At 28.9% G+C, this 27862-nt stretch overlaps 1 pseudogene; it reads left to right on the forward strand.

The window, feature by feature from the left end:
• Positions 1-623: 623 nt before the first annotated feature.
• On the forward strand, positions 624-27862 carry LOC129297518 (serine carboxypeptidase-like 13; annotated as a pseudogene).

The raw sequence follows: 27862 nt of genomic DNA on the forward strand, positions 1-27862 counted from the left end.
TGTTTTAGTTATCATAAAACATGTTAAAAATATTTTGTAAATAGGATGAGAGGAGTAATACATATCTTAAATGATTTGGTGGTTGAATAATAGGACTGGACAACCAATATATGACTCCATTTGACCTCCATTAAATTTTAAAAGAGAAAATGTATTGTTAAAAAATATATATATATATATTTAATAGGGATAAAATTAAAAAATTATTAAATTTTTAAATAGAGTTAATAAATTTTAAATTTTTTTTAATTATGATAAAATATGTTAGAAGTATCTTATAAATAAAGCAGAAGAATAATATTTATCTTAAACGATTTGGTGGTTGAATAGTGGGATTGGACAACCAATGAATGATGGGTTCAAACCCTTTAATTCCTTGGCATGTATAGTTGATCACCATTTGAATTCCTCGACGGGTGCGGTGGGGGTAATTTTTTTTAATAAATCAATGGCATTTAGTAATTGAGCCAAGAGATTTAATTCCATATAAAGACCTTGGACCTGCAAAAAACTTTGGACCTTGAACATATTTATTCCCCTTGAGGGACCCCACCTCAAACTACTCTCATTCAATTCTGCAGATATTTAAAGGCAGTGAATCAGAGCTGCAAACACACATATCGATGGCGAGGGTGAGCTCCAAACACAGTGATTCTGTCTTCTATGGGGATTCCAACATCAATATTACAGTGCTTCTCTGGGCTCTCCTTTCACAGATTTGGCCTCAACCTGTGACTTGCCGTTCAACTCTGGAGTTTCTTCCAGGCTTCCATGGACGCCTTCCCTTTCAACTCCAAACTGGGTATCTCATCGTCTCCTATTCTTGCACCTCAATTAGCTTGTTCACACACACACACACACACACACACACACTCTATAACTGCTTAAATTTTAAGTCGTTTATGGCGAAACGATTCCATGTCTGTAGAAAGAGCAGAGTTTCAAGAAAAGAAAGAATGTGAGAGAAGTCAACCTTCATGTGTGTTTGGAAGGTCATAAATAGTAGTCTTCCATTGGGAGGCTATCAATCAAACATGCATGGCAAACCGCCTTCATCAAGCTCAACAGCCAAAGGCTTATCTAAGCTTTCAATTTATTTCAATTTTTACCGTTAATTATAAACTAATTTTTAGATATTTTTAATATTATATTTATTGAAATAAAAATTTATAAAAAATTAATATTAAATTCTAAGCTGTTTTCGGTACTCATTAGGAAATGAACACTAGATTACTCATCACCCTTGATGAGATCTTTATTGTTCAGGCTTAAAGATTTTTATTTTTATTATGTTTATCATTAATCTAACAAGTATCAATGAGTAATTTTGCAAATTAATTATTCAAATATATTTTGGGCAGTACAAATTTAATTTGGATGATTTAATTTAATATTAAACTTTTTTATAATTTTGATTATTAAAAAATTTATATTTTTTATAAATTAATTATTTAGATATGCTCTGAATAGTACAGATTTAACATTAATTTTTTAATAATTTTATTATTTTTATTTAATGAATTCAATATTAAAAATAGCTAACTTTAATTTAAAATGAACCAGATCATTTTTGAAATAAATTGAAGAGCCCAAATCAGCTTTAATTTGGGCTGATGAGCTGATGAACAGCGAATGCAAACGTTCCATATAGATCACTAAGCAAATACTACTTTTAAAAGCCATAACGCCGTGGATCATTTACTCTTTTTTTTTTAAACAATTTTCATTGTCAACATTTTTATTTAATTTTTCATATCACCCTCTATTTTCCATCATCACCCACGAGTTGCCTTTTGGCTTTTGCATATCAATTATATTTGTTGGGGCAATAATTGTGGTCAGAAATTTGAAGCTATAGCTCCTAAATATGCATATAGATCTGTGCATAGGTTTTCAAAGATATACTCCCTTCATTAAAAAAATATAAAATATTTTTAATTAAATTTTACTGCTTAATAAAATAATTATTTATTTTTAAATTAATTTTATTTTTTATATTTATATTTATTAAATACTTTATAATAAATATAATGTCATTATTAATAGGAATATTTAAAAAAACAATGATTATACTTTAAAAGATTAAAAATACATTATATTTTTTAATATTTAATTTTTAAAAAATGTCTTACATTTTTAAACAAAATGGAGTGTATTTTTTTTATATGCTTACCCCTCTTTTTTGCTTTGTGTGTATTGTCAATTTCTTTTTTTTTTATATTGCTATAGTATCCGTTGATTTGTTTAATATACTTTATTAATAATACAATAAAATTTATATTGTTAATGATTATATACGCATGTTAATTAAATAGTTACACAAAATAATCAATATATATCTGTTAAATGAATATAAAATTAATATATTTACAATATAAAACTCATTTCCTTTTTGATAATTTAGATACATAAAATTAATTTTGATTAAAATCATCCAAACATCCTTAATTTTATCAAAATTAATTTTAGTAAATAAATCCAAACATGATCACATTATAATATAATCAATAATAATTAAGATCAATCATACTAATTAATTTTTTAATTATTTTTATCCAACTAAAATCCAAACATACCAGTTTTTTTAAAAAAAATACAAATACTCCCTTTATTAAAAATATAAGGTATTTTTTGAGGGGTTGGATATTCAAAAATGTAAAACATTTTTAGTTTTTTGAGGTGTAATCATTGTTTTTTTTAAAGTGTCCCTATTGATAATGATTTTATATTTATTATAAGTATTTAATAGGGGTAAATATGAAAAAATAGAGTTAATTTAAAAGTAGGTAACTACTTTATTGAGGGATAAAATTTGGTTAAAAATGCTTTATATTTTTGAAGGGAGGAAATATCTATTATACATGCCAAAATCAATTATAAGATAAAATTATTTTTAAAAAAAATCCAAACATCTCTATTCACATCAAAATCAATTATGGACTAAAAAACATTATCTGTGAGTTTATATAATTTTTGGATATTTTATTAAAAATTATAATTGAAAATTTAAATTAAAAATTAGGTAATTAATAGTGGTTTAAGAAAGATGTATAACTATAATTTTGCGTGTATAATTGATATTAACTTGTACAAGGGTGTAATTTGGACATTTTCAAAAACACCTATTCATGATTGGCTTTGACATATATATATATATATATAACGCGTGTGTTAAGATAATTTTAAGAAAACAATAATTTTTAGTTTATAATAAAACTAAAATCATTTAATTGTGCCTTTCTCACTACAATTCTCTCTCTCACCCCCCCTCCCCCTTTCTAACCGTAGTACACTTTGAAATCATTCTATTGTGCCAATAGCGACCTAAAAGATTTAGGGTATGTTATGAGTCTGTTAATAAACTTAAACATTATTAAGGCATTCCTATATAACATGTAATAAGAGTATAATTATGATGTAATTAATGAGGCTTACTAATTGAAAAAATTATTAGATAATGATAAATAAAAAATGTGTTATTTTAAATGCAATTAATTGATTGATTAATTAATGTATGAGAGTATAAAATAGTTAAAAATGACTTGTAATACCAAATGGAGGAAGTACATAATTTCAGTTTGTGTGGAACGATGGTGCCAAAACTTGCAAGCAAAGTAGGTTTTCAACGTTCAAACATATATGTAAAGAAGTAAATCAATATGTCAATTAGCTTGTTCAGCAGGTGACGCGTGATAGTTTAGATAATAAAATATTTTATATTTTTTTGCCCGAGCGTAAAAACCTTTTGTATTATGTCGCTTGATCTATTGTCTTTTTGCATGGATTTTTACCGGTGGCCTTGTATTAACCAAAAAAAAAAAAAAAACCATTTTCTAGCTCTAATTTGACAACTAAATTAATCACTAATTACATTTTGTCAGGTATGTGGGAGTGGGAGAATCATCAGAAGTAGAGGTTTTCTATTATTTTATAGAGTCAGATAACAATCCTCAAGAAGACCCACTCTTGATTTGGTTTTCTGGTGGTCCGGGATGCACTTCATTTGTGGGTCTTGCCAGTGAAATTGGTAAACTACTAAACGAAACTAAACTAATTAATTAAATACTTAACCATGTAATTTGATTAATTTTCCTGTTTGTAATAATTAACTATTATTAGTTGTTCATGTTTCTGGAAATCAAGATCGAATCAGCAGTGACAAGTGTCATTTATCAATAATGTAGGTCCAATTGCATTTGTAGACCAGGAGTACAATGGGAGCTTGCCTAGCCTAGTCTTGAGGCCTCAATCATGGACCAAGGTCATATTATATTTATATTTATTTATTTTCAAATAAAATTGCTAATTACTTTTATTTATCGCTCGTCAGAAATCATGTCCTTATCTCACCTAGGCAACACCCCGTGTATATCGTCCAAATATTTAAAACATACTCTTCTGTTTAAAATTATAAAATATTTTTAATTAAATATTACTTTTTAATAAAATAATCATTTATTTTTAAATTAATTTTTTTATATTTATTTCTATTACATATTTATAATAAATATAAAGTTATTCATTAATAGAGATATTATTTTTTAAAAAATAATGATTATATTTAAAAGATTAAAAATATCATACATTTTTAAACATCTAACTCTTTAAAAGATATTTTTTAATGGAGGAAGTATTTATTTTATCTGTACAAAAAAGTGAAATATTTTTTAATTCACGTCCAGAATATATAAATGTTGAAAATGTGATATGTTTCCAAGACAAATTAAGTATAGTTATAACTACTTTTAAATCTGACAAAAAAAGAAAAATAATAAATACACAATTTGACATGTAAATAAAATTGAGAAGTGATTAATTTATTAGTTAGGACCTATTTATAATCTTTTCATATTTTTTTATTTTGGGTTAAAAACATTTTTTTCCTCAACTATTCGTTTAAGTGCATTTGATGTCTTAAATTATATGTGGTGCAATTTCTCCTTTCAATATTTAAAAATGGTGCAAAGATTGTTATTAAAAAGTTAACTTTGACTATTAATTAATCTAGAAAATTAAAAAAAATAACCTCAAAATTATATAAAAAGACCAAAAAAATTACTCATAAGTACTTTTTAAGAAAATTAATACAAATTAAATCTCCTAAATTATATTTAAATATCAGGATATTGGGTAATTAATGGATCACAATCATTGGCAACAATATCAATAAATAATTAAATATTATTATATTTGTTTTCTTTATTTTAGGGCTTAATTGATATTAATTTTTTATATGGTTTTTATCTGTAATTTTTTGGGTATTTTTCGATAATTATTGCAATCATTTTTGTAATTTTCTAGGTTAACTAACCATTAAAGTTAATTTTTAACGGCAGAGTGTCCCATGTATCAAATATAAGTTTAGCATATTAAATTGTTAAAAAAAAGAAGGATTTAGGATATCAGACATTCATGAGGAAATAATTGAGGGGCCAAAATGTCTTTCAATCTTTTTTATTTTTCAATGGGGTGCTTTTTAAATTAAAATTTTTTGGTTGATTAGGCAGCGAGTATAATTTTTCCAGATTTGCCCGTTGGAGCAGGGTTCTCATACGCCAAAACAGAAGCTGCTAATCAATCAGGTGACTGGGATGTAGCTCACCATGCTTATCAGTTTCTAAGAAAGGTACATTCTTCCTAACTCATTTTTTTTTAATTGTCAACAATGATGACCTGCTTATTAATTATTTTATTTAACGTGTTATCATCAAGCTTACGAATCAAATAATTCATTTAGTGATGATCTATTAGAATAGTTCAAAGGATTCCACTCGAGACTCAGCTTGCACAGGTAATAATAAGGAAGAGATGAGGTGGTAGTTAAGCTGGGTACACATTAAAATACTAAAGGGGAAAACTTATTATGTACTTAATTTTAATTTATGTAGTGCTAGTTTCCAATTAAATTAAGATACATGCATATTTTATAAATTATTTATTCTATAATAAATTCTTGTTATTAATTTAATTAACACATTAAAATTCACTTGTCATGATTTGATTAGATATAATTAAATACATTAAGTATATAATTAAGGCTAATGACCCGGTACATTACATCATCCATGCTCCGCCATCCAATGAAACTGTACCAGTTCAATAAAATAAATCCTATGTTTTATTAGTTTTGATGAATTTATCTTTACAATAAAATACTTATTTAATTTTTTTGCATTTCCTTTCTCTTATTATCGCTAATGGCATAATCAATTTATATTTAATATAATCTAAATATCATTTTTTTATTAGATGGAGTATGAATGATGAGGTGCATTAGATTCATATAAGAATTTCTCCTAATTGCTTTAAGGCTAAGTACATAAATCTTACTGTATTAAAATTACAAAAAAATTTATATATAATCAAAAAATTACAGACTTTGCCATTATGTCCTCTGTGTAATTTGGGTTTAACAAAATAAAAAAATATTGGGATACTCCTTTTAGTCCTATTTATAAAAAAGAAGAAGAGAGAGTAATTTTTTTGGTTTTATTTATAAGTCATATACTCATGTTAATAAATTTTTATTATTTCAATCAAAGATTACATAATATTAGCACGTACCACAAAATTTAGGAAAGTCAATTCTCCGATCCTATTTACTTGTCCTATGAAATAATACATATATCATGGAAAATGCAATTATGTACCATGTAAGAATTTTCTTTCTAGTTTTGTTCTGCATTGATTGTCATACTATTTTAAATCTTAATTACTACTTAACGCTCTCCATAATACAGATACAGTATTGAAAATAAGAAATAATTATATCTTAAAATATGAAACATGACATATATATCTAGGGACAAAATGAAAATCCAAATTAGGACCGAGGGAAGAAGCATAATTTATCCTTTAATAATTATTTTATAACATATGCTGATAAGCACTGATTTTTGTAGTGGCTAATGGATCATCCAGAATACTTATCGCATAAGGTGTATGTGTGTGGGGACTCCTATGCTGGCATTCATATCCCAGCCTTCGTTCAAGAAATTTCATATGGTATGACAACACTTCATAATTTGTTCTGTACTATTTACTGTGTGTTTGATCTCTACCAAATTGAGTTTCCATATGTTCCTCCATCCGTTCCAAAATAATCTTGTCACTTCAAAAGTTGTGTACATAAATTAAGAAAGCTAATAAATGGTCTAAACATAAATAATTATACAAAATACAATTATATTTTACTCTTGGTCTATGTTGCATAGATACTGATAAACAATGAGTTGATACTTTTATTTTAAAAAAATATAGGATACAATACATTTCTGATGTGTGCAAGTATATTTATAAAAAAAATCATATAAAGATTAAAAATATAATTTTAATTTAAAAAATATACAACCTAGCATACATATATAGTTCTCTATAGTAATACCAACCAAAACATAACCATTAATTATACTTTTTATTCTATTTCTACCTAATTGTCTACCACTTAGTCTCTGCTAATAGTTTTATACTTAAGGTTTATATGTCAAAAGATCATATTCCTATATTTTTATAATTTAATTTACCCTTTTATTCTATCTAAAAGTTATTTTGTTAAGGAAAATCTAATCTTTGGCTTTAAAATCAAATCATAGTAATATATTAGAAAAAAAATTAATATTGCAATATTTAAGAAAATTTAATTTTTTTAAAATAGCCTTGAAGTATTAGCTTTAAAATATTAACTTGCAATTTAGAAGTATTACATATGTATCAAAAGTTAAAAAAAAATAATATTTTGATACTATATGGATATATATCATAGAAGTATTGACAAATATTAGTATCGGATACGATACTGATATGATACATAAGATAATTTGAAGTATCAGTATTTCATAGCTCTGTTAAAAAATATAAGATATTTTTTCAAGTTAGATATTCAAACATATAAGATATTTTATTTTTCTAATGTGTAATTAATGTTTAGCCAAAAAAGGGTGCAATTATTGATTTTTTTTTTTCAAAAATATCCCTAATAAACAAACAATTCAATTCTTCACCTTTAAATGAGACACCCTATTAAATAAGGGCAAACAAAGAAAAATAATATTGAATAAAGACAAATAAATAATTTATTAGGGTTGTCATTTGATTAAAAATATCTTACATTTTTTTTTAAATGGAGGAGTACTAAAATACATTTCTTATTGTGATGACTTAAATTAAATGTTTCTCATTTATAAAGGGTAAAACTACTAAAATATAATTAATGTTTTCCTGAAAATTACCCAAGGAGTCATAATTATTTTGAAATGGAGAGTGTTAATTAACTTGGACTCCTTGATGTGAGACTCATGACCTCACAAGTGAAGTGAGATTTATAGGTGTAAGAGATTCTTTTATCCAACAAGGGATGAGCTTTTCTTTTAAACTTATATTCATAATATTAGTACTTTTATTTAAAAGCTGGCATCACAAAAGGGACTATCCATTGAAGATTCTAATTGGCAAGAGCAGGATGTTGACTCTTATTTGGGGTAGCATTGTTATGAATCTCACACAGAGAGTCTTACTTGTGAAGTGATATTTATAAGTATGAGGGACTTTTTTACATAATAGGCTAATTTTTTAAGATAAGCATTTTTTTTTAATTTGTACTCACGATAGATAATATATATGGACACATACACAGTATGTGTTGGCGTGGATGCCAGATCTAATGGCTGAATTTTGCTATGATTATTGCAGGAAATGAAAATGGGGTCCAGCCTTTGATAAATATCCAGGTTAAATTTCCATTTTTTTCTCACAAAAATGGATCGAGATTATGAACATAAATATTGTTTTATTACAGGGATACATACTTGGGAATCCGATAACAACAAGACTTGAAGTAAACTATCTAATTACATTTGCTCATGGAATGGCATTGATCGCTGATGAACTTCACGAGGTAATTCATATCATAATGCCCTGGTTAGTGTGTGTGTGTGTTTTTTTTTTCCCCTCCTTTTCTTGGGTGGGGGGATAAAAACATGTTTGTATGTTCATGTGATGATTTATCGAATTAATAAATTTGATTGTTGGCTTTACAAGAACAGTCCTTACAGAAAAATTGTAAAGGACAATACGTAAACATGGACCCCAAGAACTTGTTATGTCTCAGAGATTTCCAGTTATTCCAAGAGGTAATTAACCAATATGGATTGTTCTCACAATTTTTTTAAAAAATAAAATTCATTCGATAATTTTTTATGCTTTAATATGTCTTTGGCTTTCCAGTTAACTGCAGAAATCGACCATGCTATGATTTTGGAACCTGCCTTTTGTGGTTATGATAATCTGCGTGTGCTGTTACCAAGAAATTCCTTGATGAAGAGATCTCTAACCCAGAAAGTGAAGGCCAATAATTTTCCATCAAAATGTCGGGTAACTCTTTTGCATATTAATCAAGTTCCTCTCCAACAGTACAATCTTTATGAGAAATGTGTGTGTGTGGTGTGTGTTACTCATCCGGTCTTGAATGTAAGTAACTATCAACATACTTCACTGGGGGAAAAAAAATCTTAAAACTCATTTATTTTGTCTAAAAATTTAATAAATTTTTAATTTTATCCTTATTAAATATACATACTTTAATAGCATATAATCTTTTCATTCTAAATTATAAGACATTTTTAGATAGAATCACATGTACTAATAAATCTCATTAAAAATACTTTACAACTTTATTTTTTCAAACAAAAACTATAAACTTTTAAAGATGCTTTTCATTTAATATTCCATTGGTGAAACAATATTAAAGAGAGAATATATGAGAAGGGTAATATTAAAAAGTATAATTAATGAAACCTTATTTTTTATCAAAATGTCTTATATTTTGAGATGCCAATTTTTTTTAAAAGTATCTTATAATTTGAGACGGATGAAATACTTTCTTTCACCAACATTTATTGGAAGGTAAAAGAAAAAATTTGTGATAAAAAATTAAAAACATAACTGATAAACAAGACCAAAAAATCTCTCTCTCTCTATCTTATGAATATAAGTTATTTTCTAGAAGATTTGCTTGGTCCAAATATATTGGACATTGGGTATGTGTTATATCTATTTTTTTTTTCAATTATACACTTATTTTATTGAGTAATTAATGAGGTTTATTTTAAATAAGTCAAATTTTTAGGAAAACAAGATTTTAATCAACCTTTTTTTTATAAATGTATATTAATTAACTATGATTTATATTATACTTCATCGTCCCAAATTATAAGATATTTTTAGATAAAATCTTATATATCAATAAAGCTCATTAAATACACTTTACAACCTTACTTTTTTAAGATAAAAATATAAACTTGCAAAAATGTCCTTCATTTAATACTCCATTAATAAAAGAATATTGAAGAGAAATAATATATGAGAAGAGTAATATTAAAAAAGTATCATTAATGACCTTATTTTTATCAAAGTATTTTATATTTTGGAACGTTAAATCTTTCCTAAAAGTATCTTATAATTTGGAATGGAAGTAGTAGTTTGGAAGGAGTAATATAAACCAAAGTTAACAACTTTGTGATTCTCAATGATTAGTAGTTATTAGTTTCCTTAAACTTGTAGAAAAACATTTGACTTCTAATTTTGCGCTTCACCAAAATTAATGTCACCAATGAAATAAAGTGTCTAGCAGAATGAGCCATCGATAACAAAAATGCGCAATTCCCAAAAAATGTAATAAGACTAACAATAAAAAAGGGAGTGGCAGGACTGAGAAAATATAAACACTACATTTTTGCCTTATATTTTAAATCAAGTATAGAGAGTGTTTGGACCTAAAATGAAGCTACATTTCATAATAGCTCAAAATTATGAAAGAGGAAACATCATGCCCAGTAAGCCATCATCTAAGACAAGGCCCGATTCACTTAAAAGGAGACCTCCCAGCCTAAATAAGTATTGAGTCATCAAAGGAACGTGACTTTTAAAACTTGGGACAACTAAGTTTAGGGGGATCATTATTTGTGTGTGACCATTACTTGGACGTACCCTGAATCTTGGGAGACTGTGCCTAGCAGGAGCGGATATTTCAACACAAAGTATCAGGACTCTTGGTTTTGCAAACATAACAAACTCAAATGTACAATATAAATAGGGAACAAATTAAAGACGAACGGGACACAATTTGGACACTTTGTTACTCAAAATTTTTAATATTACCTTATGCTTAGGATTTAGTTCCTCTTTTCAATCTTCTTTTTGTTCTATAATAACTCTATAGCTTTATACCACAAATCAAACTACTTTCTTCTTATCATTTGTTACATCTTTGCATATGGGCAAACAAAGGTAGGGGAGCTTGGGAACTCTTATTTATATTGAGACTCTGTGTTTCTAGCACATCTAAAAATTTTATTGTCACAAATCGGGAGAAAGCATTTTTCCCTATAATTTGGATTGGAAGGAATTATTGTAAGTTTTATTGGAAATGTTAGGTTTAAGGAAAATGACTTATCCTTTACGCCTTCAATTATACTCGTAGTGAATTTTATCGGTTTCATAGAAAAACTGAATTGTCTTTTGATTTTTCACTGATGACTCTTTTTTTTTAAAAAAAAAAATCAATGGGCGTAGGAAACTTTTCAATCCATCGACAATGTACGTTTGTGAGAGCTAGCTCATTAATTCTATGATAATGTTTTTGCCATTCATTAATTAATATTAATGTTTAACGTAGGTCCTCTCCATCATTAATATTGTTTAACATCATTCATTTTCCCTGTAATAGCGACTAGGATATATTCAGGAAACATATTGGGCTAATAATGATCACGTTCGAAAAGCACTCCATGTTCGAAAGGTGCGATCACATAGCCATATCTTGAGTTTTTCCATAATGCCTTATAAAAAGTTTTTTATTCATAATTATATATTCATTCTTGTAAATGCAGGGACTCCATGTAGGTTCTATTGAAATAATTAATTGTCTTCATTCGGCTGACTTTATGTGTTTGCAGGGAACCGTAGGATATTGGAAGCGTTGTAATAGTGATATAAATTATAAGTATGAAATTAATAGCAGCTTTTATATTCATGCAAATCTCAGCACAAAGGGTTATCGTTCTTTGATATACAGGTTAGGGTTTTCTATTGCTCTCTATTCTTAATTATAAGTCATTTTATAAAATCTATTCATAGTCCTATTTGTAAATTATTTTGTCAATTCCATGAAACAAGTGATAATTTTTTGCCGTTGGCATGGATAATAATGAGTAATTATAGTAGAGAGGGATTGAGACACATTAGCAAGATTGTGTCACAATTCATTGTCTTTAAGGTAGTAGTATTCTTTGAAAGGATGTAATAAAATTGAGAACAATAATTAATTTTCATTAATTTGCTTGATTTGTACGAATTATCACCTAAACTCAATGAATAATATATTTATTTTAGTTACGCCTGTGTCTTGTTCAACCTAGTTTTGTCCCAATTATGTCGAGACAAGTTCATCCCAAAACAAGTTCATCCCAACTTCGAAAACACACAAGATGGGACTTTGTGGGACAAAACAAAAATATGTTTGAAATGGGACATAGGATCACTATTGGAACATTTTGTCCCAATCCAAATATATTATTATATTTTTATTTTATTTTATTAATATTTAATACTTTATCTATTCAGTTAAAGCTAGAGCATGTATTTTTTTTCACTTTAAATTGTAGTTGCAGTATGTACTTATTTTATTTTGGTTTTGGATTTAGCAAGTTACATAATTTAGTAAATGTTGTTATTAGGTCTCTTTTCCACATTTTGCCTCTTTTATTCAGAAGTTCCAGTCTCATCTCAATCCTGAACGGGGAGATGATTTTTGAGACAAAAAATCAATTCCTTTCATTTTTCGACATGAGACACGAGACAGATTAGATCAAATAGGCTTTGCTATATAATGCATGAGTTCAGGTGGTATATGTGTTTTTTGGCATGGTTGTGTTGATCCAATGAGGCTTAGTGGACCAAGACCAAAGGACGTACGACATGAGATGGGTACCTCCAGAAAATAAAGTTTGGACTTGCTGGCTGCTTTGTTGCTATGGAGTTTTATCATCTTTTTGGGGAATTTAGTTAGCGAAAAGTTTATAGCAGATTATGAGGATCTACCTTCTTCTTGTGTTTTAGTTGTTGGCTTCAACGGTGGTGGTGGATCTGAGTTGCGAACCTTGTTTTTGTTACTTAGCTAATGATTGAATAGCTAAGCATTTTGTTAAAGGGACTGTCCGTTCGAGGTTGGCTTGTCAAACCCCCAATCCCTGTCATTTCGTGTTCTTTTTTGGATTTAGTTCCTCCGTCTGCCACCTATCTGTTTGATTGTTTTCCCCCTCATAAAGAACCTCTTTTTTAAAGTTGGGGATATGAGTAAGATAATATTATATGGAACTAAATAACGTTGGGCTGAAAAAATTTCACTCAAATAACAATTGATTTTTTCTGGCCCTATTAGCTAACTTATGGATCAAATGGGCTTAACCCAATCAAACTCATATTTTTTTCCAACTTATATTTGTTACTCATATAGTTTGGGCTGGCCTATATTCGGACTCCATCCTTTTTCTCCTCTACAGTTGCACTGGGACACTTCGTATTAATGATATCTCTGTCTTTTCAACCAAAAAAAAAAAAATGGACTTAATGCATGAAATTGTGCTGTTTGCAGTGGCGATCATGACATGGTATGTCCTTTCTCAGCAACACAAGCATGGATTAGATCTTTGAATTACTCCGTTGTTGATGATTGGAGGCCTTGGCATGTCAATGGCCAAGTTGCTGGGTAGATTTCTAAATTAATCTCTCATATTATTGCATTCATATTTATTACACACACACACAAAATTCTAATAAAAATACTTGCTCTTGCGTTTTCAATTTATTTATCTGTGAAACAGATACACAAGGACTTACTCCAACCACATGACATTTGCAACCGTGAAGGTATTAAAATAAAAAAGTAACTTTGTCGTTTTCAATAAAACATACAATATAACTACAGTTAAAATAAATTTTATGCATCTAATTTAATTACGATAATTGCAGGGTGCAGGACATACAGCTCCAGAATTCAAACCGGAAGAATGCCTTTCCATGCTCAAAAGGTGGATATCTAATGAGCCTCTCTAATCAACACGGGATTACCTCTCACGAGGATGTAAAATTTGTTTGAAGAAAAATCAAATCTTGGGTGTGTATTCATAAAATTGAAGAGATATATATTTGAAAATATATATTATTTGCATGTATAATCTTAAATAAGAAATTGTTTGGTTGGTGAAACAAAATAAGAGTTTTTGAGAATTCATTGTATTTAGGGACAATGACATTCAAGTCCCAAAACAATAATTTTATGACTGTTAGATCTCTGATAAGATTTTCTGCACTATCAATTGTGACTATATTGATTCAGATAGTTGCAAATTTAGAAGTTTTAATTACAAAAAATACATTTAAAATCTAAATATAACTCTCAATTTGTAATTAAGATCTTTGTTTGAAGTTATTTAAATTGATATTTATAACTTATTTTTCAGAAAATTTTGTTGGTGACCTAATTATTGTAAATTTTCTATTTTGGGACTCTATTGTCCTTCTTCCTTTTATTTAAGGTAGTAATATTTTTTTTCCAAAGACTAATAATTTTAAGGGCAATAATCAATATTTTAAAAACATGATAGGATGTAAAACCAAAAAGATTAGCGAGTCTTGGCTTTTAAAAACTAGACAAGATGTAAAACTGATAACATAATAATTAAAGTAAAAATAATATCAAATGCATATGAGAGATATATGTATCTATAAGAAATAAATTCACATTATGTCTTGTTAATAAAATAACACAATATAACCATAAATCAATGATATTATAAATTATAATTTTATAACTTATCAAATATAGATTAATCTTGATTAACTTAGACATGAGTTAGGTTCAAAAGTATCAATATTTGAAGTTATAATGGTCAACAAATTCCTAGAAAAATGGTTTTGAATCATATTATATAAATATAAAAGGTTCAAAAATGAAGTTGACTTTTAATATAGTCTAATTTTAAAGTTGGATAAATTGGCTCACTAGTCGAGAAAAATTTTGTGCCCAAAAAATATGGATAAAATTTTTGAAAATTTAGGAATATGACTGATTTATATTGATATATAAAAAATGTATCTTTGATATATAAGAAATTTATAATTAATACAAGAGGTTTATCATTGAATTGAAAACTTTTAAAGGATTTATCATTGATATATAATAATATATCATTGAAAAATATAATAAATCGATCATAATATAAAATATAATAAATGTTGAGTTGTTTACTTGGTTTGATTCTATAACATTGGCTATATGTGCAAAAATCCTTTTAATTTTCTCTTTTTTTTAAATTACCCTTTTTATATTTAGACTCATCTTCTTTCTAAAAATCTTTTTAATTTTCAACTCAATGGCAACTCAACCATAAAAACAATTTTTGAGTTCAAACTGAGCCATTAATGGGCTCTGGTTGACCATATAATCTGATTTGGTTTGGTTCTTAAATTTACATTGGCAATATTAACTAATTTTAATTAATTTTTAATTTGGATGAATTATCACCGAAATTTTTTATAAATAAAAGGAAACTAACTTAAATCTTATTTTAAAAGGAAACTTAATAAATGAAATTCTGTTATTTGCCGTGGCGATCATGACAAGGTATGTCCTTTCATATCAACACCACATGTCAATGACCAAATTGCTGGGAAGGTTCTAACTTAAATCTCTCATTTTATTGAATCTATTTTTATTATTTTATATATGCGTGTGTGTCTCATTGAATTATATGATCAAATGTCCGTATATAATATATGTGTTGATTATAAGGCTGCATATATAATTCCATGAATGATATTTACCCTTACAAGAAATTTATTTACATTTGATATAAATAAAGGAGAACTTACTCAAATCATATATATGACGTTTGCTGTTGTGAAGGTACAAAAAAGGGGTTAGTGTGTGAATTTGTACTCGAAGTACCGCATAAAGAGCGTATGGTATCCTTAAATAAAAAAAAATGGCAATGTTACCCTCAATGTATTCATGGAGGGGATGATGGTGACAAGAATGATGTTGGGCGTGTGAAGGTAGATACGATGGTGATGGTGAGGACTAAAATGTCTAGGAGATGATTCGATGGGAAGTGAACCAACTCCATCGTGATTGTGATGGAATGCAATTCCATCGTGTTTGGTTGTGATTAAATATACTTGCTCCATTTAGTAATATAAGACATTTTTAAATAAAATATAATTGCTTTCTCAATGAATTAGGTAATTATCTTTAAAATTGCCCACTCTTTTTATGTTTATCCTCATTTAATAGGGTATTTTAATTAGAAAAATTTATTAATTACATCCCCTAATTGTGGATATTTTTGGAGAAAACACTATCATGTAATTACATGTTGAAAGAATCAAAATATATTATATTTTTAAATATGATACTTAATTTGCCTCCACCTATTCCAGTTTTCAAGTGCAAGTTGGGTTGATGGCAAATTTTCTTCAGGATACAATGAAGACTCTTTAGTATAGTTTGCACTTAAGACAACAATAATTTTTACAAAGTGATAATTTTATTTTATCCCTAGTGCACTCAAAAAATAAAGGCAATGAGTTTCAATCAATGATTTTTTTTTTTAGATGTCCCAAATGAATGATGGTGAGGGATATTTATAGATACTAAAATGATGTCTTGAAGTGGTACCTTTTAAGTAATAAAAACCAATCAACTTTATATTGATTCATGAACATCCATATGTCGATTCATGGTTTAATAATTAATATTAACTAAGAGTTATTATAATGACTTTTGATGAAAATAAACATCTTTTTAATATGTATAGTTTTCTTGAGATACATTTCCTTTCACCAAGTGACATCTTTTATTTTTTATAACCTTTTAAAGGTGCCTTTAGTAGAGAGACATGACTTTAGTGACTATAACTCTCTATATAACCTTTCATAAAAATATTATTTAATTTAAGGACATAACTTCTTAATTTATAAGGACATAGTTTTCCAAAAGACATCTCTCCATTTTGAAAATATCCCAACATTAATATGATTTTGATACTCTCACATGCAATTAACCCAATTAATTATAACTTATTTTGAAAGGGCACAATAAGGAAGTAATAACACCACTGATTCTCTACTAAAACAATTTCCCTAACAAGAATTAGTAAACTAATTAATAATTAATTTGTTGGCATGCCAAATGAAAAAGAAAAAGGACAGAGGAATTAATTCGATGAATTATAGAATAAGGAGACAGCATGTGTATTTAAAATATGCAATGAATTTAGAACTACTGGCTTGTTCATGTCTCTGATATACATATATATAGTATAGAAGCTCAAGAGGCAACTGGATAAACAGAGGCCTTTTTGTCACAAAAAATGGCGAGGCTGAGTTCAAATCACAATGCATCTATCTTCTATGCTTATTGCCATATCGTACTGCTTCTATTTGTTCCCCTTTTGCAGATTTTCTCTCCACTTGTGGCGTCTGGTTCAACAGTAGAGTTTCTTCCCGGCTTCAATGGACCTCTTCCTTTTTCACCTTGAAACAGGGCATCTCATTTATTTATCATTTTGATCTTTGCACTGTCAATTTGTTTCGGTTATCAATTTGGCCCCATTAATTTAATTTTCATTAATTTGGTCCTTTCAGTTTGCCCTAGTTGTCTCATTTATTTATCATTCTAGATCATTATACTGACAAGTTATATTTTATATTTATATTTAAATTTGGGTTAAGTGACAATTTGAACTCTCAATTATATACTTAGAAGCAATTTGAATCCTAAATTCGTTTTTTGGTACATTTTAATATCCAAATAATTGCACTCATGATAATTTGGCCCCTACTGTTAATTTCAAGTAAACGTCCCTTATAGGTCAGCCCCGGAATTCTCTCCTCTCTCTCCCTCTCCCTCTCCCCCCTCTTTTGCTCTGAAAAGGCGAACCCAAAGCAGAAGACATGCACGAAGAAGGAATCCCATCGTATCTGCTCTTTGTTTCAGTAATCTAATATGCGTGTGAAGCAAAGCCAACACTCCTGACACCAATAATGTCATCGTCCTCGGCTACGGACTCGTAACCGCTGTCGCCAAATCTCGTCCCCTCCCTTCCAGACGATGTCACTTCGAACTGCATGCATAGCTCGCGTTCCTCGCTCCCAACACTTATCCCTATCGCTTATCTTTAATGCTCATTCTCTGCTTCACTGTAAGCAACACGTTCTGTACCTGGCTCTCCATTCTCGTTGTCCCGATGGTAATCTTTAATGGTTCACTCTCCATCTAAACACTCTCAGTTCTTCACACCCGAACCTCCCGTGAACACCTCTTATGTCGAATATGCCTATGTAGGGGTGGTTATATGACAGTCTTGGCCTACTTTAAACCCAATATAACCTATTTGTTAAATAGACGTAAGTCAAATTCAGGCCTTTAATCAGGCTTATTTAATTAAATAGGCTAAACTTATTTTTTCAAAGCCCATCCTATAAATCTAACAAACTGACCTATTTACACACATTGTGTGTGTGTGTAATGTAATATATCATAAACATATCAATTTCATCATTTGATTTTTAATCAATCTATTTTTTTATTTTTAATTATATTTTCAATCATATTGAATTTATATATTAATCTTAATGTTGTTACTTTATTGTTATATTGTATTATAATTGGTAACTCTTTTCAATTATTATATATTGTAATTGATAAATTAGGTTATATATTATACACTATAATAATTTTAAAGTATATTTAAAATGCTTAAAACTAAAATACAAGCTTATTTAAAATGATTGTTTTTGAGTAGGCTTTTAAATAGGTTTTTAGGTCAAGCAAGGCTTTAATTAGGCTTAGGCTTGAGCTATGAAAAAAGTCTTATACAAGTTTCATAGTAGTCTCAAACTTTTGATTTACTATATAGGTTCAAGCCTATTTAATTAAAGCCTAATTTAACCTAACTTATTTCTACCTTTATGCCTTTACCATGATGAGGCGGACCTAGGAGTAGTTCAAGGGGAGCCTTGGCCCCCCCAACTTGTCGAAATTTGATATATACCAAGGGAGTAGGTTGTTATGGCCAAGGGTTCATCTATTATACTTGCGCAAATTAATATATATATATATATATATATAGACATACACATACACATGTGAATACAATATCTTATTTTGTTAGTACATTTAGTATATATGAGGGTACAGTCGAAAAGATTTACATAATTTTTAAAATATTATAAGTCTTCTTTCATAGCTTAATTATATTGTAGGTAGGAGGGAGTATAAAATAACTTTATTTAAAAAGTATTGAATAAGTTTATTTTTTTATTATTTCAATTTCTTATAGTATTGGTTAATGTTTGTTTAACTATACAAAAACTTAAAGAAATATAAAAGTACATTATAAACATAATTTTTATATATTCTATATGTTGCTAAAACTAACTAATATGTAAAATATATTATTTTACTTGAAATAATTTTTTTTAATTTTTTTTATAACTATAGATATTATCTTATGAATTTTTTCCAGATAACAAGATTGTTTTTAAAAAACTTAAAAACTATAAACCAACGTACAGATTTTTTTTTTTTTAATTTGGCCCCACTCCAAGTCCACACTGGTTCCGCCCCTGATGCCATGGGTCGTAATATTTATGTCATTGGTGGTTTTGTCGACAACATCCCTTCCTCGCATGCATAGATCCTTGATTGTCAATTTAATACGTGCCAGCCCGACCCTAGCACGAGCATCATTGTCTATGGAAAGATGAAGAAGATGAACAATGGGGCAAAATTGCTTGGACTTATAACGTTCTGTTGATCAAGAAAGGGTCGGCAATTGTGCATTGTTCGAGAGTTCCGTTGTGAATGGATTGGCAATAGCAGCAAGGGAGGAGAGATAGATAGAGAGAGGAGAGAGACAGAGATGCAAAGAGAGAGAAACGGACATTTACTTGAAATTAACCGCAGGGCCAAATTGCCACCACAAGTGAAATTGTTTAAGAGTAAAAATACACTAAAAACAAGTTTAGAGTTTAAATTACTCTTGATCATATAATTTAAGGTCCATGTTGATTAAATTTTAAGGATAATGAAAATTTTATTTCACTAGTTTTTCTAGTTATCAATTCGATCTCTCAAGTTTATCACAAGTTTGCCCTAATTATGAAATTTCATTATTTCAAATTCATAATTTGTTTTTCCCTAATCCCAGTTAATGGAATATTGATGAAATCCATGTAAGTTAATAAAAAAAGGTGAAAGTATTATTTATGTAAGGAAAAAACCTCAAAAACTTTAAAGAACGAAATAACAAAATGCACAGTAATGGACTAGATTAATAAAAATCAGACTGATTTGAGAACTAATTTATTTTTATTAACTTACACATATATGTGAAGTCATCAATATACTTTACACATTAGATTGATTTGACAGCTAATTTTTGTTTTAAGTTTTAAAGAATAAATATGATAATTTAAGAATGTGTAAGGAACTAAATTAATAAAAATTAAATTTAAATGACCAAATTAATCAATAAGTAAAACAAATTTAAGAGACCAAAAGTTTCATTATCCTTAAATTTTAATTAGAACTTAATATTTTTTTTATAAAAAAGCCCAAAGTAATGTAATAATTAAACATGTCTTGGTCAGGTACGTGCGAATTGGGGAATCCGAAGAAGTGCAAGTTTTCCATTCTATTATTTTATCAAGTCTGAGAACAATCATGAAGATGATCCTATCCTTCTTTGGCTATCTGGGGGTCCTGGTTGCTTTGGATTGATGGGCCTTGCCTTTGAAATAGTCAACATCTTCATTCTCTTAAAGTTCAATCCGCTTATTCATCAAAATGATGATCATAAATGGGGTTGAAGTCCTTTTAATTTGTTTTCTCACAAGTGATCAGTAATTAATAATTTTTTTTATTTGTATGTTACATAGGTCCTCTTGCATTTGTAAACCAAGAATACAATGGGAGCTTGCCTAGCCTAGTGTTGAGGCCACAATCGTGGACTAAGGTTACTTGTATATGCATTGGATTAATTCCTAACTTGCTTTTAAGTTAATTTGTGTAGGCATTAGCAAGCTTGATAGCATTTATGTTCTAGATCCCATAGTTTATTTTGATTCGGTGTTGTGTATATTCATGACGTGTCAATCCCAATGGCAAGTGAAATAATGTCATTTTAAGTTGAGTGAATGATATTTAATACTCAAAATATTGATTTAATGATAATTAATTACTTAACAAAAAAAATTTAAAAATGAGCTGTGAATATCGATCCAGGCAATTGCAAATTAAGAGTTATTTTTTGAACTTAAATATTTTTTTGTCAATTAAGATTCATGAATTTACAATTTCACTTTCTCAATTAATATTTATAACTCATTGTTTTTTTTTAAAAATTTTGTTAGGATGTAATTGTCGTTGAATTGTCTTCTAAGGTTCAAATGGCATTCTCCTTTTAAAGTTGAAATTGAATAATAATATGACATGACGATCGGAATTTTTTTTATAAAAATCTTCTTGACAATAATGGGTTAAAAATTTACATATTACAACCAACTTGATTATGAAAAAATAGCAATACTCATATTGATTATATAAATGCTTTTACTTGATCAGGTAAATAGTATTATCTTTGTAGATTTACCCATTGGAGCAGGTTTCAGTTACACCAAAGCAAAAGAAATTGTTGAGCAGAGTGATTGGACCCTAATTCATCACGCCCACCAATTTGTGAGGAAGGAACATTATATTCACCCAAGCTGCTTCACATTTTATTTATCTTATATATATCAAAACATTTTATTATATGACAAATATTAATATAATGTTCAAATAATAAGCTATAACATATCTACAGAGGCGATTTATCTACTAAGGGGATTAATGGAAAAGTATCATTGTAAAGATAAAGATCTACACATGGTTTTTATTGATTTGGAAAAAGCTTATGACCGTATACCAAGAGAAATGCTTTGAAAAGCGTTGGAAAAAAAAGAAGTACGGATTTCTTATATTAAAGCCATACAAGATATGTATGAGGGGGTAAAAACTAGTATAAGAACGCCTAGTGGTTAAATAAAGGATTTTCCTATAAAGATTGGACTACATCAGGGATCATCTCTGAGTCCTTTTTTGTTCAACTTGATCTTAAATATTTTGACGGAACATATTCAAGAGGAAATTCCGAAATGTATGCTCTTCGCGGATGATATAGTTCTTATAGCAGAGACAAGAGAAGAGGTTAATTGCAAACTTGAGTTATGGAGGAGGACATTGGAGTCGAAAGGTTTTCGTCTGAGTAGAAGTAAGACGGAATATTTATATTGTAAATTTAGTAAAGGACTATTCGACAATAATTTGGAAGTGAAATTGGGAGATCAAATTATACCTCAAGTGGAAAAGTTTAGATATTTGGGAGCCATTATTCAAAATGATGGCGAAATCAGTGGAGATATTTCACATAGAATTCAAGCTGGGTGGTTTAATTGGAGAAAAGCTAAAGGAGTTATTTGCGACCGTAAGGTGCCTAATAAACTTAAAGGAAAGTTTTATCGCACTGCTATCAGACCGGCAATGTTATATAGTAGTGAATGCTGGGCTCTAACGGGACAGCAAGAGTATAAAGTTGGAGTAGTAGAGATGAGAATGTTACGATGGATGTGCGGACATACACGTAAAGATAAAATTCGAAATGAGCACGTACGCGAAAAAGTGAGGGTGGCACCTATTGAGGAAAAAATGGTAGAAAATCGGTTGAGATGGTTTGGGCATGTACAAAGAAGACCAAGGGAGGCACCAGTGAGAAGAGTGGAACATATAACTTTGAGTTCGATTAAGAGAGGTAGAGGAAAGCCTAAGAGAACACTCTTGGAAGTTGTTGAGCGCGATCTCTTAATTAATAATATTCCTAAAAGTTTGATAAATGATAGAGCACAATAGCGTCTTGCAATCCATGTAGCCGACCCCACTTAGTGGGATAAAGGCTTATTGTTGTTGTTGTTGTTGTTGTTGTTGTTGTTGATCAATCATCCGGAATACCTATCACATGAAGTGTATCTGTCTGGTGATTCCTATTCTGGCATTCCTATCCCTGCCTTGTTTCAAGAAATTTCATATGGTACAAATTAAAACTCAAAATTTATGTATTCTATTCATCTAATTAATTTGTCATTAATATAGTAAGGACTATATATTCACATGCACATGCTGTTTCAGCGAATGAAAATGGGGTCCAACCACGAATAAATAACCAGGTTTCAAACTATATATAAATCTCCACTTTGTTTTTAATTCTTTAACATTAACGACCAAGCTTAGTGCCATAATATGTAATCGAGAAAATTAATTTATATGTCCCTATATTTTTAATTTAGTTAAAATTTAATTCTTAAATTTTGACTCTGTACAACTCAATCTCAATAATTTTGACTCAGTTGAAACTCAATAGTTATGTGGGTTGATATTAATTAATTAATGGGAATATTTAATTTACATTTTAAACAAGCAGTCATGTTTTGATACTAAGCACATAACAGATATTGCCCTATTTCTATGTGTATTCTATGATAGGTTGGGCCACATATAATCCCATTTGAGTAGAGAGTGCAACCTACATCCTTTTAATCGTCAGTGGTATTAAAAAATTGAGTCTCCTTGACGACCCTTACAATCATTCTCCATTATCGGTAAGGCTAAAGGGAAAAATAGGCTGAAGAATCTATACACCTCTCTCTTTACTGAGAGATCAACTAAGTATCTGAGTTCAGGTACACATACTATTCATGAGTCTATAAATTTAAGATCCTACATGGAGTTATTATTAAAGCTTAGGAACTAATGCTAAATAGTTAAAACTATAGATATTATTGAGTTGTATTTACTTAAAGTTTATAAACCGAGTTTTGAACGAGTTAAAGTTTAGATATACAGTTACAATCAAATTAAAAGTATGGGGACTAAATAGTTAATTTTTTCAGTATAATTCAAGAATTAAAGGACATGGTTTCAAATTCAACTTCTATATATTACCGATAGGGATACATTCTAGGGAATCCAGTGACAACAAAGCACGAAATAAATTACGCAATCCCTTTTGCTCATGGAATGGTCTGATCTCTGATGAACTTTACGAGATAATGCATTGATGAGTATGTAGGTTCTTAAAATGATGATTTTATTTTAAAAAAAGTTGTGATGCTAACATATTGGAATTATTATTGATTCTACAAGAACAGTCATTACAGCAAAACTGTGGAGGAGAGTACAGAAACATAGACACAAATAACTTGTTATGACTTAGAGATTTTCAATCATTCCAAGAGGTAACATAACTATCCAACTATTCTCTTTGTACTAATTAAGACATTTTTTTACAAAAGTACTCATATATACCAATATAATCAAGTTCATTAAATACTCTTTATTAATAAGAGAGAGAGGAAAAAATTTATCTAAAAAATTTATTTTCACATACCAAACCACCTTTTAAAGAAAGAATTCATTCTAAAATACTAGCATGTTAAGAGGGAAAACCTCTCACATTTATAAACTTAACTTTACTTGTTAGGCTTACCACCTTTTCGAGAGCCAACATCATGGCTTTAGTCCACAACACTTTATTTAGTTTTGTACCGATAAAGACCCTCCGTGGGAAACCCATTCAATGACACTGGACTCTTATTGAAAGAGTTAACATTATGAGGACAACTTTAAAAGGAATGCTCATCCAAAAGACTAGCACATTAAGGAGAGTTATTCACACTTATAAACGTTATTGCACTAGTGAGACTCCTCAATATGGGACCCATGACAATGTACACACACATATTGATTTTGTCTAATCTCTGTCATTGCTCAACATTGTCCCTGATCTTTGTGACCGAGACACGGATATTTGCAAGCTCAACGTTGGGCCAACAATGGTTGCGTTCGCAAAGCACTCCATGTTCATGAGGTTCAGCCAAATATGTTGTAAACTTCTTTTGTTTTTTTTCCCCAATAGTGTAAGAAGTAGACTCCACAATAATTTTTTTTTGGTATTGTTTTTATGTGCTGATTGCATGTGTTGCAGGGAACTGGAAGAAACTGGACGCGTTGTAATCATAATATGCCTTTTAAGTTTGAAATCAATGACAGCTTTCATTTTCATTTAAATCTCAGTGCCAAAAGTTCTCGTTCCTTGATATTCAGGTTCGATCAGATTTAATTCCATATGTCTTTTCATGCCATTTCATTACCATTATCGATCTTTTTAGTCTTTTTTGTCTTGATAACAGAAATTTACTTATGTGTATGTACCGTTGTTTTAATCAACTGATCAGTATCAAATAGAGAATCTGGTCGGTTTTTTAATTATATGGTTAATGATAGAGTCATAAATATAATTTGTTGTTTACGTACAGTGGGGATCATGACATCGCGTGTTCTTTCTTAGCAACACAAGTATGGATCAGATCTTTGAATTATTCATGACTGGAGGCCATGGCATCTCAACGGCCAAGTTGCTGGGCGCGTGTGGCTCACACTATATATATATATATATATATTTTATATGTACAGTTGGACATGTATGTTTAAGATTAAAAAAAAAAAGTGATTTTGAAATAGTTTAAAGATTTTATAAAAGATAAAATTAATTAATGTTTGATTACAATAATAAAAAGTGATTGTTATAAAGTGATTTTTAGATTAAGATTATTAAAATTTTAGTCTTTCGAGACTCTTAGTTATTGATTCGGTCTCTTAACTTCAATTTTTATCAATTTGATCCTTATTATTTTTTTTAAAAAAGATAATACTTTTAAAATCTACTCACACCATGAATAGTGGAATATGATGGAAACCATATAAATTAATAAAAAAATAAGTGTAATTATTTAGGTAAGAGAAAATAGACTTAAACTTTTTTTAAAAAGAACAAAAGAATAACATGCAATGCAAAGGACTAGATTGATAAAGATTAAATTCATTTGAGAGCTAATTTGTTCTCATTTAACTATATATATATATATATATTTATGACAATTCAATAACAAATTTTATACATTAGATTAATTTAACAATTTATTTGTTTTTAAAACTCAAAAGACTACATGACAATAATTTAAGAAAACATAAGGGACTAAATTTATGAAAATTAAAATTGAGAGACCAAATTGATAACTGAGGTAAACTTGAGAGATTGAAAGTTTTATTAACCCTATTATATTTTATGATGCCTTGGTGGATTTTTGTTGATTATTTCTTGAAACTACTCAAACTCAAAGGAGCTTCTCAAAATAATTAGAATTTTTTTTGTAAAATTCTGATTATTTTTAAAATTTTTAAAAAAATATAATAAAATATTGCAAAATATGTTTTCCAAAAAATAAATGTTTTTATCATGAAAAAAGCTTAAACAAATGGGCAATGGAACTTCTTTACTGTTAATTTCTCTCTAACTTTCCCCGTTTAACTCAAAAAATTTCTCTATAACTTGCGGCACTAACAACTGCTTAATTATTTTCTTAATCTTTCAATAATATATTTTTATCTGCTGTCTAATTATATTGCAATCAATTTATCTTTGTAATAGATACGCAAGGACTTACTCCAATCGAATGACATTTGCAACTGTCCAGGCATGAAAAGGAAAAAGAAAAGTATTGAAGAATATTAATTTGGATGGATAGTTGGATGAGGTGGTGGTGGTGGTGGTGGTGATTATTATTATTATTGCAGATGCAGGACATACAGCTCCAGAGTTCAAACCTGTTGTGTTCAAACCTAATGAGAATCTCTGGCAATATCATTATCGATCTTGCAATGCTCATGAATCGAATTGATTGGTAATAAAAATGAATCTTTATTTCACCTCAATTGGAGATAGTTATCTTAAAATTGTTTTTGGCATTTACACGAACTCAGACCCAAGATCATGTGCTTAGATGGTCATTGTTCCTTCTAGTAAGATCAATGTTTGTTAGTCGAGGTTTGTGGATTTAACAAAGAGAGGGTCTAACATTTTCTCCTTGTATGGGCTTGACCATAGCCATCTATTCCCAAATTAATTATAAATTAATCATCGCCCAAAAAGAATCTCCGTTTAAAATAAAACGAAGAAAAAGAATAATAAGCCGAAAAATCACTAATTAATTAATCCATTTTGAATCCAAAGCCCATGCAAAGTTTGTGTAAAACCACATATTCACTCTACACCGTACGCATTCTGCAGTCTAGTGCATTTTCTATGATACTCTTGCAACGAACATCAGGTCTAAATGTTATATTTATAAGTATAATTACGAAGTTTTATAAAACTAAAATATACATGTATTTATGTATATGAGCTGTTGGAGTATTCAAATAATCTTATGTCGTGTTTAGATCAAGAGATATTTGGATTTGCAACAAATCTATTATTAGAGTACATTAAAACTAATGACTTTGAATTTGGTCCAAATCAAAATGAATTTTATTATTTTTAAAATTTCAAATACTCACTATAACATAATTATTTTAACTGTGAAACCAAACCTCTTTTTTTCAATGAAAAAGGCAAAATTACTAGACAGTCCCATACAAGCATTATTTAATTGCCCAAAAATCCCACTAAATATACACATAGTTGTGAGATCCCTGGGGGCTTGGTTGTAAATAATTTTTTTATGAATTGACCACTAAACCCTACCAGGTGAACTTCCCTGTGCCGAGGGAGTAAATGACAACGATGGTGTGTCTGAAATTGGGAGTGGTGCTAAACATGGAGGCCGGAGTGAGGATATCCTGACGAGAACGAGGCAGAGGGACTATCCTTGA

This window comes from Prosopis cineraria, unplaced genomic scaffold, assembly GCF_029017545.1.
Source record: "Prosopis cineraria cultivar Desert tree isolate PC_DT_omini unplaced genomic scaffold, ASM2901754v1 PC545, whole genome shotgun sequence".
Taxonomy (NCBI): domain Eukaryota; kingdom Viridiplantae; phylum Streptophyta; class Magnoliopsida; order Fabales; family Fabaceae; genus Prosopis; species Prosopis cineraria.